Here is a 22,397-nt window from a genome sequence, read left to right as displayed (position 1 = left end):
CACACACACACACACACACACACACACACACACACACACACACATTCACAATGCCCACATATTTCGTATTCGCGGTACTGAAAGTTAAATTATAAAACAACATATTGAGAAATAAAAGGTGTCTAGCTTAAAACAATATGTTGTGCTGCTTCATAATCGTTCATTCAAATTTTATTAAAACTTTTGGAAAGGTTTTTGGTGGATAAGATCAGTAGAGAGAGAGAGAGAGAGAGAGAGAGAGAGAGAGAGAGAATCTTAAAGTAATGAAAGAAAGCACTCACACACACACACACACACACACACACATCAGTGGGTAGAAAATGTTCAGACACAATAGGAAGTTTAAATTTGCATGCACGTACTTGAGAGGAAAAAAGGACGAGGATAAGGAAGGAGAGAAAGAGGAAGACGAGGAGGAGGAGGAGGAGGAGGAGGAGGAGGCTGTGGCGGCGGTGGAGACGGCGGTGGCGGCAGCGACGGTGGCAATGAGAGGAAAGGAGAAAGTTGTTTAAAAATAAGAGACTCGTAAGTAAAGATAAGCTGAAAGGAGGAAGAGTAATAATCGTGCAATGCAGAGAAAAAGTTACAGAGGTTTTGAGAAATAATTGTTGTAGTGAAGAGGAGCGCGGGAGGCAGAATTTGAGGAGAAAGAGGAGGAGGAAGAGGAATGAGTGGAGAGGGAGACGAGAAAATGAGACGAGGGAGAGACGGAGAATGAGGAAAGGAAGGAAGCAAGAGTGGGCGGGGAGGGAGGAACAAAGTGATGGGCTGACTTTTGAAGAGGCTGTGTAGGTATGCACGGGGAATACTGCAGAGAGAGAGAGAGAGAGAGAGAGAGAGAGAGAGAGAGAGATGAAAGACCGGCTCAAAAGGAGTCACTATTAAAGTTTGCCGTCACCTGATGGCCAATGTATAGCTACCATGTTGGAGTCTTGTTATCACGGAATATAGATTCAGGAAGAGATGGCTCATTTTACAAGGTTGGATTTCCTTCTCTATTAATCGTATTTATCTCCGTCCTAATAATAATTCATAACTTGATTGCACCGTTAAGATATTTTGCAACCAAGACACTGGATTTTCTTAGTGCCACATCACCAGCCATCCCATCCGCCATCGGGAGGGTGCATCGGTAGGTGGTCGGATAATGAACATCCTTAAATGTCGTGGACACAATTTTCAGTTATAACGTACATACAAGTTACCTAAAAAAAACTAAAAACTTGAGTAATGATATTAATAGCGAAATTATACTGCTTCGTGAGCGGAACGTAATTAAAAACTTCTTTTATATATGGTTTGAATATGAACAGTTACCTTTCAGTATTTTCAACAAACTTTCTAAATATCAAGTTGAAAGGGTTATTTTATTGCTCAAAGGTAACGTTTCCATTGGCCTTTAGATAAAAGAAAATGCTCATGTTTCACATTTTGAGAACGAGAGAAGTGTTGACATTTCGAAATATCTTTCTGGGAACAGGGCTGTGTGATACAACGTGTGTGTGTGTGTGTGTGTGTGTGTGTGTGTGTGTGTGTGTGTGTGTGTGTGTGTGTGTGTGTGTGTGTTGTGTATGTGGGTGTGATTCGTGCCGAGGAATGAATGAAAGGCGATGTTTCAATTGATTTTATTTATTTTAAAACGGAGAGAGAGAGAGAGAGAGAGAGAGAGTTATTACGATTCGTGGAACCATTTGAAGTACGTTATATTGGGAAGGGAACGAGTGTGTTCCTTCTTTATTATTCATTCAAAAGCAAACTGTTTACAACGCAGGAATAAACACTCAGCCGGAACACCACCACCACCACCACCACCATCCCCACCACCACCACCAATACCAACAAAACCTTTTCTTCTTTCCTCTTGGTGGATCGACAAAAATATATTCAATGTAAGGAAAAGAAAGTTTGTCAAGAAAACTGAAAGATAAATAAAACTAAAGAAGAGGAGAGGAAGAGGAAAGAAAGGATGGAAGTAAAGAAAGATATCTAACATAGTGGAGGAAAGAAGGGAAGGAGGAATGTAAGAAAGGAAGGATTGAAGAAAGGAAGGAAAGCGGGAGAGATAGTGAGAAGGATAATCGGAAATGTGTTGATGGAAACGGCCTGCAAGAGATTGGCTGGTGGCAATGAATATTTGATACGCCTCCTGCCTCACACACACACACACACACACACACACACACACACACACACACACACACACACACACACACACACACACACACACACACACACACACACACACACACAGTCTCATTTATCGTAACGTGTCTCCCAACTCTCTGAAACTGCAGAGAAATTAAAAAAAAGAAATAGAAAAAGGAAAGAGAGAAGAGAAACAGTAGAACTAATTTGACAAGGCAGGAAAAAATCTCGTGGTAAGAAAAGTGGAATTAGTGTTGGTGGTATCGGTTCTCAGAGGAAATGGAAAAGAGAAATTGTCTCCGCAGAAACACACACACACACACACACACACACACACACACACACACACACACACACACACACACACACACACACACACACACACACACACACACACACACACACACACACACACACATTTCATGCATGTTCAATCTGTCTGTGTGTGTGGTGGGGTGGGTGGGTTGTCATGGGTGAGGGATGACCGTCTCCCCACACTAACAAACCTACGTACTGTACACTCCCTCAGCGTCCTTCCCCCACCTCTCGTGACTTCCCTGCCTCGGCGGATGGAGCTGTCTTGTTTGTGTCACTCCTGTCCCACGTGTTGCATTATTTGGCGAAACACTGCAGCGGTGGTGGCGGAGGCGGCGGCGACCGTGATGGCGGAGGTGGAGGAGGAAGAGGAGGTGGAGGAGAGAGAAGTCGTTTGTCACCAGTTGGCAGTCGAGGGAAGATAATGGTGTTTGTATTGTGGAGACGCGCCTGGGTGTTTACTCTTGTTTCCCTTGTTTTCTTGGGTCATTTGTGTAATGGTGTGTGTGTATGCAGTTAAGGGTGGAGGGGATGGTGGGAGGGAGGGGTGGAGAGTGAGTGGGACGGGTAGAGAGGGGGAGAGAGCAGAGAGTAAAGATGAAAGAGTTGGGAGTACACGGGGACTGTGATTTATTACTCTGTGTTATTGTTATTTTTATTATTCCTTTGTGTTATTATTATTATTATTATTGTGTGTTATTATTATTATTATTATTATTGTGTGTGTATTATTGTGTGTGTGTGTGTAACAGAACCCTCGGTGTAACTTGGCTGGCAGTGAGATTGACTTACTGATTCTGTTGCTCAATGATCGACTTTTCACCTGACTGAATTCAGTTGCCCGTCCGCCTGACTGACTGATTGATTAACTGACCAATGATGTTGACTATATCAGTTTTCATAAACAATTTGGAGGAATTCCATTAGATTCGTTAAGCGTGAACGATTATTTCGGAAACCGTGTTGGGTGCCAGAAATTATATTATTTTGTTTTAGAAAATTGACAAGTTTATCACTAATAATCTTGTCGAGGATTTTGCCTGCCGCTGATGTTAAACTTACAGGCCTGTAGTTTAGGGCAACGTTCTTTTCTCCTTTTCTGTAAATCAGTGTTACGTTCGCCATTTTCCATTATTCAAGTACTTTGTTCAGTTGTATCGACGTGTTAAATATGCTTGTGTGGAGCTGCAGTATTTGCTTTTTGGGTTCTGTCAACAACCGTGGGGACAAGTTGTCAGGTCCCGTTGACTTGATCGTGTCGAGCTTGTCCAAGTACTCTTTCACATCTTAGTCATCCCCCTCGCAGGAACAGGTCCTTCGGGTATAGTTTCTATATCCTCGATCGTAAATACGGACGCAAAATTACTGTTGAGGATTCTGGCAATTTGTTTACTGTCCTGGGTTAATGATCCGATATCGTTTGTCAGAGGGCCAATGTTGATTTTATCTTTTTGTTCTGATGTACGTGAAATGACTTTTTTGGATTGTTCTTGGCTTCGCGCGCTATTTATTTTCCGTAGTTGCGTTTACTAGTCCAAATGAGAGTACGACAAGATCTGAGGCTATTTTGATACTGTACACGAGTTTCGGCGGTGTCATTTCCTTTCATCAGGTTATGATCCATCTTATTTACGCTTATTGCCCTTTTGATCTCTGTGGTCATCCACTAAGTTCGTCCCTATTGGGTATTAGGCTGAGCACTTCTGTGTACAGGACAGAGATGTGACTCTTCTTGTTTCGTGTTGCAGTAGTTCGTCTTCTTATCGTGTTTCTGTTCGCATTCGTTCTTTTGTGTCGCTTAGAGGCTACGGCTTGACTAGTTAATGGCTGCCGGGGCCCCTCCCTCGAATGTAGTTTTTTTTCATCCAGTAACTACCAATTGCCTCGTTAAGCAGTCTTCCAAGACGTGCTGATCCGACGGCATTTAAGTGAAGGACGTCATCACGGAACAAGTACAATTTAGTGATTCCACTCATCTCTAAAGGCTGCACCTTCATCGCCACATAGCTTCTTCAAGAAAGAAAAAGAGGAGGAGGAGGAGGAGGAGGAGGAGGAGGAGGACGAGGAGGAGGAGGAGGAGGAGGAGGAGTAGGAGGAGGAGGAGGAGGAGGAGGAGGAGGAGGAGGAGGAGGAGGAGGAGGAGGAGGAGGAGGAGGGAGGAGAGACGAAGCAGTAGTGGACAAAGCAATCCAATATTTATTCACTCGCATGGGAAAATCCGTATCGACTTCGTTATCCCTCACGCTCCTTTGTTGCTCCATCAAGAACTCTGAAAACCAACGCTTCCGAATGGCCTATTTCTCTCTCTCTCTCTCTCTCTCTCTCTCTCTCTCTCTCTCTCTCTCTCTCTATCTCTATCTCTCTCGATATTATTTTAAAGAGCTACATGTTCCTGCTCTTTGCATTTTTAAAGTTTTGAGTTTTGTCCTGCCGAAGTCCTGTAGCAGCTTTATTTTTCTCGTCACGCCTTTTGGGTTGCCTTCTATTATTCATATTTTTGTTATCTTTTACGTATGTGCGTACATCTGCTCCACACATCAGGGAGGAAAGAAATGTGTACGTAAAAAGTGCTCTGGATGCTCTGTTTATTTAACCGCATTTTTCTCTTTTATATCTCATGACTCTCCACGCGTGAAATTATGAAGCCTAACCGAGCCAGGGAATCATGATGGCTCTCTGCTAGCATATGTAATTTATTTATCTTTTTATTTTCTTTGTTTTCGGGTTCAAGCTTAACTGTTTGTAATACCGGGGAGCGAGGTTGGCGGTGTGGGTCTCTCTCACCATGCACAACGGCAGCTGAACAAATACAATAAACAAAAAGGAATAAAAATACATCCGCGCTGATACCGCTTTTGATATGCTTGTGCCACACATTTGATGCGTTGAAAAAATGTTTTCCGAAAAAGAGAAAAAAACGGTAGAAATTCCTTTTTGGGGAGCATTTTTCTTTTCTTTTTCTTTTACAGCACACACACACACACACGCACACACACACACACACACACACACACACACACACACACACACACACACACACACACACACACACACACACACACACACACACACACACACACACACACACACACTTTAAGTCACAGTGCATAACGTAACATGATAAAGCACACTAACATCAGACAGAGTAGGAGAACTTACTGGAAAATCTTTTGTTCTACTCTGGATTAATATGCCTGTAGATGATGATGTGGCCTGTTTTTTTTCTTTATTTATAGAAGTCTTTTTGATGTTACTGGACTTGTGTGGTAATAGTTCATAGTTTCCATTTGTGTTATCTTTTCGGGTAGCCACTATCCATGTTGGTGAAGCACGGACGAACAAGTCAATTACGTTTCAGTTTCTTTACCTCTCCGCTCTGTCGCACGGGGGTTCCGCAAATTAATAACAACGAATCCTAATTAGCGACACGTGTTATTTCCGTGGAAGTGAGCAGTTGTCCCGAGGCAGTGATTAGCGAGGTGAGTAAAGGCGACGAAACAGCACTACTCTTATCCGACTTAATTAGCGCTCTTTGGCTGCGGATAGAACAGTGGTGGTGGTGGTAGCGTTATTGTTAGCGGTGGTGGTGAAGACGTAAAAATAGCTAATCACCACCATTACCATTGTTTTCTTCTTGACAGATGCTAATGTGTACCTGTTTTGTTGCTGAGAGTTGTGTGGTGGTGTGGTGGTGGTGGTGGTGCTGATAAATTATTGTTTTGTTGCTGAGAGTTGTGTGGTGGTGTGGCTGTGGTGGTGCTGATAAATTATTGGAGTTCCTTTTAGGCGATGGTGTTGTACGTTACGCAACATATGTACCGAAACACTCTCCTTCCTAACTACCAACCATGTATCACCCTTTCTCATTACCATTCCTACCACCACCACCACCACCACCACTACCACAGCCACCACACTTGTTTTCTGATGATCCGTTCACGACAAGGGTTAAATTTAGGCAGGATATTGAAAAAAACAAGTTTGGGCTATCACTCAGTGTTAGTTTTAAAGGTTAACCAGGCGTGAATATCGGCGTTTTTTTTTTTTATATATATATTTTGGTGTTGTTTTTCTGGTGGATTCAAGTGGGTGGGCTGGTGGGTAGTTTGACAGACAGAGCAAAGAATGTGATTACAGAAAAAAAATAGAACGAGAACGAGAGAGAGAGAGAGAGAGAGAGAGAGAGAGAGAAATAATTATCATGTTTTGAGGCAACTAATTGCAGAAATCAGTGACGCATTTACGTAATTTAGATAACAGTATATATTTGGCATCGGCTCCTCTGTTTGCCTGTCAATTTTCAAATTAATTAGTATTACTTTTAATCTCTTTGACTCTATAGCAGTGTGTGTGCATGCGTGGGCGCGCGCGCTCGCGTGTGTTTATGTAAATGTGTGTGTGTGTGTGTGTGTGTGTGTGTGTGGGTTTGGGTGTGGGTGTGGATGGGTGGGTGGGTGGGTGTGGATGATTGTTTTTTATCCCGTAGTCACTTATCTTTTGGGCCACGTGAGATGAAACCTAGCAAGACACCGCATTTGGCGGCCTTGCTGACGGAAGTTAACATTCGTACACGGCATGCAGCGGCGTGAGAAACACGGGACCACACTCGTTGTATGAGGTGTCGAGAAGCTCGAGCAGTAAGCTATCGAATTTTAAAGACAGGCCATTTTGAGTGCTCTCGATAGCATTGAAAAGCATGTTCCACAGCCTAACGACACTCGGAATAAAGTGTTTGCGTGCTCAGATTATAAATCTTGATACGGGAGGAGTCCAGCCTGCACAACGAGTGGGCGGCAGTGAGTATAGTCATATGCATGTGTGGACGTATGGTGCTGAGATAGTGTTGACCACTACGCAAGTATTTGTATGACAAACAAAGCTCATAACGCTCCCGATGAAGCTGTAAAGAGTATTGGATTCTTTTTCTTCTGATCACAGTAATTCAGATCCAGAGTGAGCTCGTCTATTACATTGATAGCTCGCCTCCTTTTCATCGAATCACAAGATGCCAAATGCATAATTTAAGTTTCAAAGCGGGAATGCGTACTTAAGGTGAGTCCATATTTATCTTATTAGAAAAGATAGAAGTGAACAACATTCGAAAAAAATTCGCAAGACAATCTTATGTTATTTAACATGAAAGGTTGTGTTACAGTCTGCCCATTTGTAGACGTCAAGGTGGAAGCTTGCCATTAACCGCGTAGACATTTTGAGGACTATTTGTGCTCTAGCGCAAAACTGACAGTTGTCGCGCTCATCACCAACAGGAGATCCTATTTTGAAGCGCCGCCAGTCTCCGTGTTGTCAGGGAAGGTGATGGATTGCTCACAGGTAGTACCAGGGAAAATATTGAGAGGACAACGCTCAGTGAGAGAGAGAGAGAGAGAGAGAGAGAGAGAGAGAGAAGTTTTAAACGACGCCTGTACATTTTTTCCTCCCTTTATTTTTTCTTCCCTCCAACCCTCAGCCTTCTATTCTCCATTTCCCGGTAATTTTTTCCTCGAATTTGATCCTTTCATCCGAATTTCCTTCCCTCATTCTTTCTTTCCCCCTCTCTCCCTTCCTTTCTCCCTTCTTTTCTTCTTGCCTTTTTTCCTTCCTCCCTTCCTCCCCTCATTTTTCCCTTTTATTCTTCCTTTCTTCCATCCTTACCACCTTTGTCCTTCTTTTCTCCTTTATTTCCTTCGTTATTATTTTTCCATTTTACTTTATTTTTTCTGCTTCTTCGATCCTTTCTTTCAGCTCTTAATTATTTTCATAGCCTCCATATGTTCTGCATTTACTGATTTATTCAACTGCATGTATTTATATTCAACTAACTAATCTTTTTATTGTTCATGTTTCTCTCTCTCTCTCTCTCTCTCTCTCTCTCTCTCTCTCTCTCTCTCTCTCTCTCTCTCTCTCTCTCTCTCAAAATACCGGGAAAGTAGTTGCTCGAATCTCTTCTTTCTACGCTAAATCTGAAGGCATTTTAAGGTATTCTCTCTATTTTTGTGTTTTGGTCATGGAACATTTTCGAAGTAGGGAATATCGATACTAAAAAATAAAACACAGCAGCAGCAACAGGTGTATCAGTAAAAAAAGTAAAGGAAAAATATATCTGCAGGCTGATTTTTTTTGTGTGTGTGTGTGTGTTGCATATGTGTAGGTTGGTGTGGCGTGTTGTGTTGGTGGTGATGGTGGTGGTTGTGGTGGTCGTGGTAGTGGTACATATATTGGTTGGGATTGTAATAGGAAAGAGGAATGTAGGAAAAACACAATAGTCAGTAAAATCCGAGGAGAAATGAGAGGAATAATAGGTAATAGGGGAGGATCGTAGACAGAGCGATATAGATACCAAAGAGAAAAGGGCGGAGAGCGATAAGGGGGAAGGGGCATGGAGGCAATGTGTGTTAGTCATGAAACAAGATAGCGAGTGAAAAAAAAAACATATGAAGGAAGGGTTCGAATATACAAGAGGAATGTGTTTCCCTCTTGTTCTTTAAGTCAGCAACGCCCCGAAGGTAAGGAAGGAGAGAGGAGGACAAGGAAAAAATAGAGATGGAAGAGGGTAGGAAAGGTTAAGAGAAGGAAGGGTTGAAGAGAGAGAGAGAGAGAGAGAGAAGCGAGAAACATATAAGGGAAGAGAAATAGGAAGGAAGAATAAGGAAGAAGAGAACGAGCAGAGAAATATGACGAAGGAAATCTGGAATGGTAGAAAAAAATGAGAGGCAGGAAGAAGGGAGAATGCGCGAGAGCGGAAGGAAATGGAAAAGCAGAACACGAGTTAAATTATGGACGTAAGCGAGGTAGGCTGAACTTTTGGGGTCAGGGCTGGGGGAGGAAGAAACGAGGGTGTGATTAAGGGCTAGAAGGAGGAAAGAGGATGGAGGAAGGCTGAGGACTGGGCGGTGGTGACGGGAATGGATGGACGGGAGGAGGCAGGGGGCGGGAAGGAACATTAGGGCAGGTAGAGGTGGCAGTTGGGGAGAGTGAAAAAATGAAAGGGAATAGGGGTGGGAACTGAGATTCGTGATGTTTCTATTTATCTTGGCCGATGGGGTGCGCTTAACAACAAACAAACATGGGCTGCACAAGGATATAACGAGACTATAAGAGGAGCCAGACGGCCTACACATGGCGGCTCCTGAGAGTGGGTCATTCATCATGTCCCTTTTCATCCATGAACACATCTAACTTGTCTTTCAAAGCGTTCATTTGTGTTTGTCTCAACTACATACCTACTCACCTTGCTCCACTCGTCCACCACTATTTTCGTGAACCAATTCTTTCGCATTTCCATCTTGAACTTGAATGTATCCAACTTAAACCTTATGGCCAAGATTAAACGGGGAGGGAGAATGGAAGGCTGATTTACGTTTTGTCATTTATCTATCGGATCATAGAAATAAAGTACACGAGCATACCATATTCCTAAAGGCAGGGGGGATGAAAAAGGGTGATGTTAACAAGAAAGCTAAGGGGCGATACGGAATAAGAACAGAGGACATAAAACTGAACCGAGTAGAGGGTGAGGGTGAAAGGTGCGGCATTAAAAAGAGCAAAGAAGGTAATAGAGGTGTGCTAAGGCCTCCTGCTATGGGTGAGAGGAAAGCCAGGGAAGAGAACAGAGGCTTAAACTTAACATAACCATTTTTTATTCCTTTGCCGGAGACGCCGTACAAAAGGGTTGCTACGTTGAGGCTAAGTCCGCTCTTCGTTACCCAGAAGCGAGGAGCAATAAAAACGAGAGAGAGGGAGAGAGAAGTAAAGTTAAGAATGACGGAGAGGAAGTGAGAAGACAGAATTGGAGGGAAAGAGCGAAGGCGAGATGAGGCGGAGGGGGAAGTGATAACGCTTTTCTGTGAGTGCTGCCGGCAATGCTATCAGCCCGTTAAGCGTGAGCGAGGGACAAAGGAGTGAGGGAGATAAGGAAGCAAGCGACGCTGAAGGAGGGGGTAATTAACCGAGAATACATGCAAGAGAGAAAGGGAAAAAAATGTATTGAACTCATTCCCGCTGCGAAAGAATTTGCTCCTCCCTCGGATTTTCGCCATGTTAGAAAAGAGAAGAGGAAAAAAAAAGAGGACGAGGAGGAGGAGGAGGAGGAGGAGGAGGACGAGGAGGAGGACGAGGAGGAGGATCGGGTTATAATGTGACGAATGCATGGAGAAATATTTTTGAGTGCAGGGCGAGAGAGAGAGAGAGAGTGAGAGTGAGAGAGAGAGAGAGAGAGAGAGAAAACACACACACACACACACACACACACACACACACACACAAAGACACACACACCGAAATCGACGTATACATAACTTATAAAATTTAATATTTCGAGAGGGCGTTCCCATAATGAAGAGCTTGATAGAAGAGAAATACGAAAACGGCATTTGTCTAGAAAAACACACACTCGTCCTCCTGCGTAATGCCGAGTAAGTTTAATTATTCCCGCCTCGCGCTAATGACATGAGAACCCACAAATGAACATAATTATAAAACGCTCTTTTCGCTTGGTGGTGGTGGAGGAAAAAAGTGAAATATTGAAACCCAACTGTTGGTTCATTAGGGCTTGGTTACTGGAGAGAGAGAGAGAGAGAGAGAGAGAGAGAGAGAGAGAGAGAGAGGAAGAGAAGAGCGAATTTGATTGTTTTTATTAGTTATCGAGATTATATGTTTTCTGCTATGTTTTTTTTATCCATCCCATCCTCCCACATTCAGCACAGATTACCTAATTTTGGTGCCATAAACTGGAGAGGAAAACAAAAAACTAACATTCTCTTCCTTTACCGACTGGAAAATTAGCACTTTCTGTTAATGGGCTGATTCTCCGTAAAATGCTATCGATGCAGGTGGCGGCAATGAAACGGTGGAAGGTCAATAGAGCGGGACAGGTACCAGTAACTCTTGTGGCGGGGGTTGATTTGGTGTTGCGGGCAGGTGAGAGGAGTGGAAATACAGAGCTAGGAATCTGACGGGCCAGAGTAATGGGATAGGTTTTGCAAGTAAGGACTGGGAATGCAAAACGTAGATGTCAGTAAGGGTGTTTTAATTTTGAGGAGTGTAGTTTGGAAAATGTTAAAAGTATAAGAATGTGCTGTCCAATGCTGCAGTTGATTGACAGTGTGGCGAGTTGTTTCAGATGTGGTGTAGATGTGGGACGGAGGGGAGAAGCGTGTGTGGCGAAAAGGTTACGGGTATTCATGTTGGAGGATCTCTTGTGAACAGACGAAGTGTTTAAAGTGATAGTGGAATGCCGGAAGTCGAAGTGGCTCATAAATGTCTAAAATGAAAGTTGTATACCAAGTCAGGCTTAGCTGAAATACAAATAAACTATTCATAACTTTGTGTATCTTCCGTCACCTGTGCTGCTTAAATCTTGTGATATCACGCCTTCAGATTGCTGGGTTAGTCGTGTGAGCCTGCCATCAACGAAACGTAATCCTTATGGAACGATTCATGTTGTGTTTATATTAAATAGCGAAAGATATTGTATGAAAGTATTTTTTCGGCTTATTAGAGTTTCCTTATTGTTTTCCTTAATCTATACAATTGTGGACACGCTGCAGTGAATCTATTACATCGATCTTTATAATTGTAGTAGCTGAGATACTTTGAAAATGGAATACTATAAAGTCATAATTATACCAAGTTCCTGAATACTTAACCGAGCGAAAAACGGATCATGTTACTGCCATGTCGTGTTCTGGCCGCGAACAACGACATTAATTGTTGAAGTGAAATGCATGATGAAGTTGCTAGGGGAGGCGAGCACGGGGCAGTAGAATGAGCAGCTGCCTCTCACGTGGACGGCAGTGGATATCTTGGTATTCAGAATGTTAGAAAGGAGGAGAGGTTAATAGATTTCCTGTAATTAAAATAGAAGATAGAGAGAGAGAGAGAGAGAGAGAGAGAGAGAGAGAGAGAGAATAAATACATGAATTTGCGTTTTGTACAATTAATGGAAAATCGAGCCTGTCCCTCCAGTTTCATCTGTGCTAAGGTTGAACATCATTGCAAACGTATTCTGTCTTTGGGTTCAGTGCAAGGAATATCTGCAACGATTATAATAACATCTTCTTAAGTGATGTCAAATGCTTAGTTCAATTTCCTTCCTTTAGAGTGACCCGAGATGAATTCCTTTGGCTCCTCCTGATTTCGTTATTACTGAATGAATAATGAATATCTTGTTACGAGTTCGAGTTCTGTGGATATTCCGAAGCAGCTGACTCCTATGGGTACCTCGTAGGTGGTGTCTCTTTAAGGGAAACCAATATCATGCATAAAGCCACGCTCTGCACGAAATGTTAATATCACTGAAGGGAAGCCCGAGTTTCTCAGGGGTGGCTCCCTTTCTCTGCTGTGTTAGTGATGAGTTGATGATTATTATTCGACAAGTAACGCCGATGTGCTGCTCCACGCCTCACTGCTGCTACTTTGTTACTTCAGGGGTTTACGCAACATTCGACCCAGTGTTTCTTTTTACAGTAAAGGAAGCAGCTCAAGGGGAAACGTAAATAAAAGAACCGCGTATAGTCGCCATGAGTCTTTGAAATTCTAAATGAGGGGTTATTTTTTACTGTATTTTGTCTGACTTTTTAATAGTGCGGCTGCTTCGGTACCTCAGGGTTTGACGTAACTTATGGTCCAAAATCTATTCGTAAGGTGTCGTTGAGTGCTAAATGAGTGATTGTTTTCATTGTTTTTATTTTTCAATATACTGCCGCCACTTTCTTGCCCTGGGTTTGACGTAGCTGCTGACCCTGTGTTGAGTTTGTAATGTGTCGTTGAAATGTTAAATGAGTAGTTGTTTTTTATTGTTTTTTCAGTATAATGCCCTTACTTCCTTACCTCACGGCTAGACTAACAGCCGACCCAGTGTATAGAATTTGTAATGTGTCGTTGAAATGCAAAATGAGTGGTAGTTTCATTTTATCTTTTTAATAGAGTGCGTTGCTGAAGTATTACGATGTTTGCTGCGCTTTTATCCTTGAACTTTGAGAGGGGAGTATCAGGACACCCCCCCAAATGACTCTGGCCCAACGTTAACAAATTGTCGTTCTCAGCCTCTGATATTTACCGATTTCCCACCCCAAAACGGTTTCCTGATGCCCAATAACAAGTTTAATTTGTAGATGTAATTAAAATAGTTAAAATATGATGTTTTTTTGGCAATAGTTATGCATTAGAAGCCGGTAAACACTATGCTCTGAGTACGATAATTTGGCAACGGTGCAGTCTGGCCACTCTTTTCGAATCTTCAACTTTAACACTCTTTACCGGAGCAGCGCCAGTGCGGGCTTCTTTTTTAATGTTATTTTTTGGTGCCCTTGAACTACCTCCTTTCTGTAAAAAAATAATAAAATAAAACAAAATGAAAAACAGAAACTGGTCTTTTTTACTGTTATCTTTTGGCGCCCTTGAACTACCCCCTTTCTGTAAAAAAAAAAAAAAAAAAAAAAATGGTCCGGAGCAAAATTGTGGATTGTTGTATTGGATGGCTGAAATGCTGTAACAGATGGCGTATTTTGCGTTGTTCAGTCCACTTAATGTCATGTTGGCTGCGTCTTTGACTCTTCGATTGTGTGTGTTAATTTGGAGGGAACAATCAGCGCTTCATTGGTTCTGTGATATATCGTCGCCCTATTTCTTATTGTTTTTAATGGGGGTAACTCTGTGTGGGCCATGTACTGCTGTAAATGATAACACTAGTAATTTTGTGTTGTTTGCTTCGGTTTAGATACTGCCACACGTTTTTATTGTGTATTTATATTAGGGTTGCTTCATTTCTTATGCCCCTCTGCTCATATATTTTAATAAGAAAAATATTGGCTTGAGTCACGATTTTTGTCTAGTGCATAACACGAACACTAAATTTAGATCATATGTTTTTATAAGAGAAATATTGGCTTGAGTCATGATTTTTGTCTAGTGCATAAACGAACGCTTAATTTATTGACTCTGAAGGGTGAATGATCTCTACCATCACGTTGTAGCATTTCCTTGATTCCCTTTTTGCTCAGCTCGGGCCCGTGTCTGAATACGGGTTAGCTACATTTTTACGCACACGACGTGAGTAATTAAGGACATGATGTATTAAGAATCGTTCAATCAAGCAAACTGGAACGAATATTAAATTAAGCCACCTAATGTTTTTTTTATCTGGTTATATTTTAAATCAATCCACATGCAATAACTTGAATATATGATTATACTTACGGTGCTACTTTTTTTAACATTATTCTGGATTTCATTTGCAATATTTCATTAGTTTTTGCATGAAGCCTGAGTTAGAACGATGTAATATCCTCTCGTCTTTGCTCTTTGTTATATATACGTATAGAGAGAGAGAGAGAGAGAGAGAGAGATAATTAAATTATGATAAATAAAAAGCTGTGTGGACTTCCTCTCCTCTTATTCTCGTCTTCCTGTTTCAACGTTTTTCGCTTTCGTATTTTTTAGCTCACCAGGGCGGAATGTCATTAATACCATTTGCGTCGCTCAGTCTTTTTGTCTTGTTTCATTTCGTGAGCAAGGTGGCCAGCCTCGGGGCCAGGAGACCTCATGAAGAAAACATTACGACTTGAGTATGTCTGGCGTGCAGGCCGAGGCATGCAAACCCTCACAATGCAGATAACTCTGAAAGATCACAGAAAAAAAGACTTTGTATATGTTATTTTCAGATATTATGTACTGCAGAAGAAACGATTAGCAACTATGCATAACACACACACACACACACACACACACACACACACACACACACTCACACACACACACACACACACACACACACACACACACACACACACACACACACACACACACACACACACACACACACACACACACACACACACACACACACACACACACACACACACACACACACACACACACACACACACACACACACACACACACACACACACACACACACACACACACACACACACGTTATTTTTAATCAACCAGCTCTAATACTGACTCCTCAGTGTTGTGAAAAAATAGAAAGAGACAGTTATCGTAATAAGACTCGACCTAGAGCACGGTAAATAACAAATTGTAAAGAAATGCATAATTGAAACATTCATGATTTTTATAAGATCGACAAAATGTAATGTCATTATGATAAAAACTATGCTTAGCGCTAATCAAATCAAAACACGTTATAAGGTTAATGGATAATATTGGCAATATCATGACCATCGAGGATCACAAATTTGTGCAGAAGCTCTCCAAATATTGAAGGATAGAGTCATTCATTTATGGGGCCAAATATTGAGAAATTTGCAGGTAAAAGAGATGAGAAGAAACCCATTTTTTTTTGTCATCAGGCAAGTCAGTTGATCAGTCGACCTGCTAATGTGTCTTGTCAATGATCAGTGAACTTTTTCATATCTTATTTTTACTCTTGAGGCGCCATCTTTGCTGTAAAAATAATTCACCACGATAATTTCCGCTAGTGTATCCTGTCCTTCAGTACGATCCTCCAGTCCATCCTGCCGTCCAACCTCCTGATTGTGTTTCCGGCCATCCCTCTTTCTGTCCCTGCCTCATTCCTGTCTCCTCTTTTCATATTCCAATCCATTTTTCCCCTTCTTTTCTTTTTTTCCGCCATCTCTCGCTTCTTTTCCTTCCTATACTCCTACTTTTCTTCCTTCTTCTTCTTCCACATATCTCTTTTTAACACCCTTTTCCTTCTCAAGTCTTCTTTTCACACCTTCTTCTCTTTTTCTTCCTCTAATCATCTTCCTTCTGTTCCTTTTACATCCTTATATTTCCTTTTCCCTTCAAATCATCTTTTTGCACACCTCTTCCTCCTCCTTTCTTCTTCCGCCTTTCCTCCTTCCAAACCTTTTTTTTCCCTCTTGTCCCAACTCTTTTCATCCCTGTATGCCTCTTCTCATTTACCTCCTCCCCACCTTAACTCTCTCTCCATTATACTCTTCCTCCTTGATCTTTCTGCTTAACTCTGTCTCCATTGTATTCTTCCTCCTTGATCTTTCTTCCAACATACCTTTCCTTCTGCTTCCTCCTCCTCGATCTCTCTTCTCCCACATCTTCTCTTTCTCTCCACCTCCCCGATCCCTCTTCTCCAATATCTCCTCCCTTCCCCTCCTCTCGATCCTCCTCCTCCTCCAACATTTCTCTCCCTTCCCCTTCTCCTCCTTGATCTTTCTTCCCCTATCATCTTCTCTTCTCTCCTCGCCTCCTCCTCGTTCCTTCTTCCACATCTCCCTTTCTTCTCCTCCTCCACCTCCTCGATTTCTCTTCCCCTATCATCTCCTCTTCCCCTTCTCCTCCTCGAACCTTCTTCTTACACATCTCCTCCTGTTCCCCTCCTTCCCCTCGATCTTTCTTCTTCCACATTTCCTCCCCCTCCCCTCCTCCTCCTCCTCCTCCTCCTCGATGTTCCTTCTCCCACAGCTTCTCCCCTTCCCTCCCCTCCTCTCCTTCTCCTATTTGATCCTCGTTCCACACATCTCTTCTTTTCTCCTCGACTCTTCTCCCTCAACGCTTTCTCCCTCTCCTCCTCCTCCTCCTTCTCGGTTTTTCTCTCTCCACTTCTCCTCTCCCTCCCCCCTCCTCTCGGCCATCTCCTCACCACTGTTACTTTCTTTCCTAAATAAAAATAGTATTGTTATTTTTTTTTCTGATACTTTATTTCCAAGCAAAAATTGTTTCTTTTCTTCGTTACTTTTTTTTCCTGATACTTTCTTTCCGAGCACCGACGGGGACAAGCCGGAGGGATGAGCTGCCGGGGAGTCCTTAACAAAACAACTACCCTCCGCGTCCTCATATCATCCTCTCCATTTCGTCTTTTTATTTCCTACATCTGCCAACTTATTCTTCTTTCTTTCCTTTCCTTGCTCTTCTTTATTTTGTTTTGTTTTCTTTTGTTTTTGTCTTTCCGTCTATTTTCTTTTTTTATGCTCATGCTTCTGCTCCCTTGTTCTTTGTCTTTATATGCTTCCATCCTTCCTTTCTTATTTCTTTTTCTCTTGTCTTTGTTATTTTATATTTGTTATTTGATCTTTCTTTTCCCTCCTCCCTTCTTTCCTTCCTCCTTCCCATATCGCTCCTCCTCTTTCCTCCATTCCTTTCTTCCTTCCTTCCTTCCTTCCTTTCTATCTTTCTCTCTTATTTTTGTCTTTTATATTTGTTTTTTTTCTTTTCCCTCCTCACTCCTTTACTTCCTCCTTCCCATCTTGTTCTACCTCTTTCCTTTCTTCCTCTCTTCCTTTCTTCCTTCCTTCCTTTCTATCATTTTTCTCCTGTTTTTGCTCTTTTATATTTGTTTTTTCCTTCTTTTCCCTCCTCTCTCCTTTACTTCCTCCTTCCCATCTTGTTCTACTTCTTTCCTTTCTTCCTCTCTTTCTTCCTTCCTGCCTTTCTTTCTTTCTATATTTTTTCTCTTGTTTTTGTTCTTTTATATTTGTTTTTTCTTTCTTTTCCCTTCTCCCTCCTTTACTTCCTCCTTCCCATCCTGTTCTATCTCTTTTTTTCTTCCTCTCTTCCTTCCTTTCTTTTTCTCTTGTTTTTGTTCTCTTACATTTGTTTTTCTTTTTCTTTCTCTTCCCTCCTCCTTCCTTCCCATTCCGTCTTCCATCCATCTTCCGTCAGTCTATTGCAATGTTTCTCTTCCTGTATATCTATTTTTTTCAATCCTCTCCCCTTCTGTTTTTATTCCCGCTTCTTTCTTTTCCAGCCCCTCTTATCCGCTTCCTCCATCCTTCCCTTCCTCTCACACTCTCTTTCCCTCGCTCAAGACACACAGCACGGAGCCATTGAAGCATTGTATCTGAACACCGTGCGAAATATTTCTTTTTATTTTATACAGCAGAAACCTTGTAGACTAAATTCTCTTCTAAAAATACAGGCGAAGAGAAAAGTATATAAAGCGGTTTTGTGAAAGCTGCGAAAAATATTCACACTCGAGTACGTACACATACACACACACACGTACATACATACACATACGTTGATTTGTGAATGTGTATGCGTGCAAGTGTTCGAGTGTGTGTGTGTGGGGGGGGGGGGGGCGCGGAGGATCGTGGTGTGTTTTCCAACGAGCTGAGCAAGACTGTTGATGTTATTTTTTTTGCCTAAGAGTTCTAACATTCAGAGACTTTTTTTCCGAACATATTTTCGTGTTTGTTCGTTTATTCCATTCTCTATTTTCTCTTCTCCTCACCCTCCCCATCCCAATTTTTCTTCTGATTCTTTTTCAATGTCTAATCGGCCTCGTCCTCTTTGAACTTCACTCCTCCTCTATCTCTCCTCTATCTTCCTCTTATCCATCTATCTTATCTATCCTCTTCTCCATTTTCCTCTTTAATACCTCCTCCATTTCCTCCTCCTCCTCCTCCTATTACTCCTCATCCTCATCGCATCATTATTCTCACCTTTCTACTTGTCTTCCTCCTCCTCACCTCCTCCTCCTCCTCCTCCGATAATCGTTCTCTTCAAGGTACGTATGACTATGGCAACGACCTCTTTGACCTTCGGGACGACTGCCTTTGTGGGGAGAACGATTACCCCCTCAAACACAAACATTCACAAACACACAGACAGCCCTTGAACTCACATCCTTTGACAAGTGGAGCGGGGAAAGAGACAGGCTTCAGGTAACACGGTAAATAATCTCATGTTCGTCTCCTAATTCGAAGTCGTAGTAGGAGAGGCTTCCTTCAACGCGGGTCGTCTCCTCCGCTTATTGAACGGCCGCCTCTCCTGTCTGAACGCCTTGTTTTCGTGTGCTAATGTGCAGTGGGATCCGATATTGAATTTGGCCTCAGGTTGGTTCTCGGTGTCTCCTGTCTCTGTCTTCCATCGTATGTTCCCTTTGTCCTCCTCTTCCTTCTCCTTATTGTTTTCCTCCTCCTCCTCGACACACTTTCTTTAACTCTCCTGTCTGTTTTCCATCCCTGTCATCTTTGTCCTCTTCCTTCTCCTAATACTTTTCCTCCTCCTCCTCCTCCTCCTACTCCTCCTCCTCCTCATCCTTTCTTTAACTCTCCTGTCTGTTTTCCATCCCTGTCATCTTTGTCCTCTTCCTTCTCCTAATACTTTTCCTCCTCCTCCTCCTCCTCCTACTCCTACTCCTCCTCCTCATCCTTTCTTTAACTCTCCTGTCTGTTTTCCATCCCTGTCATCTCTGTCTTCTTCCTTCTCCTAATACTTTTCCTCCTCCTCCTCCTCCTCCTCCTCCTTTTCGTAACTCTCCTGTCCTCGGTCCCCTTCCTTTATTCTTCTTCCTTCTTATGCTTTTCTCCTCCTCCTCCTTCTTCTCCTTTCCTTAACTCTCCTGTCTCTGTCTTCCATTCTTTCTCCTCCCTTTGTCCTTCTCTTCTTCCTCCTTTTCCATATACTTTTACTCCTCCTCTCCCTTTCCTTAACTCCCCTTCCTCTGTCTTCCATTCCCTGTCTCCTTTGTCCTTTTTCTGCTCTTCCTTATTCTTTTCCTCCTCTCTCCTTACTTGTCTTGGGGCCTCCAATATTTTCCCCCTTTCCTCCTTTGTTTCTGTAATTTCTTTCCTCATTTAACGTTCCTCCAATTCCTTTCCCTCTTCCCTTTTCGCTTTTCTTAATGTCATCCTTCCTTTTACGTTCTTTTTATTTATTTATTCCCCGTTTTCTCTTCGTTCTATTTTTTTTCCGGTCCGTCACTTCCAGCAGTCCGATCTGTCTGTCTTACTTATCATCTCATCATATTTTTGCTTCCTGCTTTCCTTTCTTTCTCTCTCTCTCTCTCTCTCTCTCTCTCTCTCTCTCTCTCTCTCTCTCTCTCTCTCTCTCTCTCTCTCTCTCTCTCTCTCTCTCTCTCTCTCTCTCTCTCTCTCTCTCTCTCACTCACACACACACACACACACACACACCTGTTTACACTCCCTTTGATCCTTTTGGTAGCTTTCCGACACTTGGTGAAGGTTTCAACACCCGGAACGACGCGGGGCTGTCAGTGATTCTCTCATTTAAGGCGTGTTGGCGAGTGTTACGTAACGTGTATGTGTGTGTGTGTTCCGAGGACTGGCTGTACGCATGATGAATTGCTAGGTAAAAAAAACAGATTTATACATTTTTTCATAATGTTAGACGCTCATCATTGAGAAGTTATTTTTTGCACCGTTTAGAGAGAGTACAATGGTTTTTTTTGGGGGTGGGGTGATACATATTTTTTTTCTTATTTCACATCATCTATTATTTGAGAAGTGTAGAAGCTTCAGTCCAAATGTTTTTTAAATGTTTTTCGTTCGAGAAGAATTATTGTTTTCAGAACCAGCCTGAAAGAAGGCGGCTCGAGTACAAGTTTTAATATTTTTCCAATGTTTTCTTTGACTTGAATGTGTATTGAACTTTACGAGACGCAGACTTGTTCAACGATTATGGTTTTTGAAAAGCCTTCCAAGAAATCAAGCGACGGAAAACTTTAGAAATTGCTTCTTGATGGAAGTTAACTTGTTTCTTTTCTGTGACCGTGGCGGTATTTCCTCCTCGCTGATGTGAAAGAGGAAGCCGTAGCTTGGCCACTTCGATTTTTTTGATATCTTAATTTTAGAAACAAGGCATATAAATGTTGAGTGTGGATGCAGATAATAATTTGCAGTTGCAGTTGTTTATGCTGGAAATACGAACAAAGTTTATTTTTTAGTAGATAAGAAAAAGAGTAACGAGAGAGGGTCTTAAAAGTCACTATAATTCCTTCCTATGTGATGCATGATTTAAAGTCTCATCTCCATGTCATAAGAAACACCTGCACAGGACGACTAGGCTGAGAGAAACCTTGCTGTTTTATAAATTCGACAAAACGCATTACTATGAACCAAAAAATATGGATCAGTTATAAAACAGGGAGCCATCAACGTCTCTTATTGCTTTTACTTAGACCATGACCACTTATTTCAACCAGTGTTCATAATACATGTGTCATAGTCGAATTCTCCAAGGTAGAATTTGTTGTGCAGAAGTTAACCATGACCACTTATTGTAGCTAGAGTGTTCATGATTTGCGTTTCAGACGAATTCGCCGAGGTAGAAATCTGTCCTGTGTAAAGCGTTCTAAAGGGTCAGGAGGAATCCGTATCCCTTGTACATTTCCCGCCGTGTCCTGCGGGGTTATGGAAACGCGATCCTCCGCTGACCTTGAGCCTGGCGCAGGAATTCTTATGAGCATTTATGGCCGTCATTTATCACTGCCTCGCCTCCTGCAAGCTCTTTTGTTTTCCCTTTCTTCGTTCTCCCGCTCTTTCTTCATTGTCTTGCTTCGTGACCTCCTTTTCTTTTTCTTCAGTCCTCGCTCTCCTCGTTATTGGTATTTTCTGTTTTTTTAAATCCTCGCTTGAAGTCCTTCTCTTCGAATTTCCTTTGTTGCTGTTTCCTCCTTTCTCTCCACTTACCATTTGTTGTTTTCCTACTATTCCTCCTTCATTTATTTCGTCCTTGTTAACCTCATCTTCAGTTTCAATATTCTCATCCTGAACTCTTTATCCTCATGTTCACTTTTCTGTTCACTCACCATGTTTTTTTTTCGTCTTGCTTCTTGACAGGGCTACATATTACCCGTCCTTGTTAATTTTTCACTCATGTCGTGCTCAAATGATATGTTCTTATCTTTGGCTCCTTCTCTTAACTTGTCGTTTTTGCTACTTAACTTTCCTCGTGTTGTCCAGTTCTTTCTTGCTCCTCCATTTCGTCGTCGTCTTTTTCATGTCGTCCTTTCCGGCTGTCCTTGTCGCCTCGATTTATATATCCTCATCTTTAACTCGTCTTCACATTTCCTCTCTTGTACTTTCTTTCCGTCATATGTCTTCTCCTCTCTTTCCTGCTCTTCAACTTTTCTTCATTTACGTAATTCTTATCCTCCTTTACTTCCCTCCTCGTTCTTTTCGACAGGTCATTCTCGTTAATTATATCCATCCTTAACACCTTCTTCTCTAATCCCCCGTTCTAATTTTCTC

General features: G+C 42.1%; 1 long non-coding RNA gene across 1 annotated transcript in view; it reads left to right on the top strand.

Moving 5' to 3' along the window:
- Nucleotides 1-22,397, top strand: part of LOC126996685 (uncharacterized) — a 50,785-nt gene that overhangs the window by 970 nt on the left and 27,418 nt on the right. The gene's annotated exons all lie outside the window — the stretch shown is intronic.

Source organism: Eriocheir sinensis, chromosome 10, assembly GCF_024679095.1.
Source record: "Eriocheir sinensis breed Jianghai 21 chromosome 10, ASM2467909v1, whole genome shotgun sequence".
Lineage (NCBI taxonomy): Eukaryota > Metazoa > Arthropoda > Malacostraca > Decapoda > Varunidae > Eriocheir > Eriocheir sinensis.
This window is presented reverse-complemented; position numbering and strand designations above follow the sequence as displayed.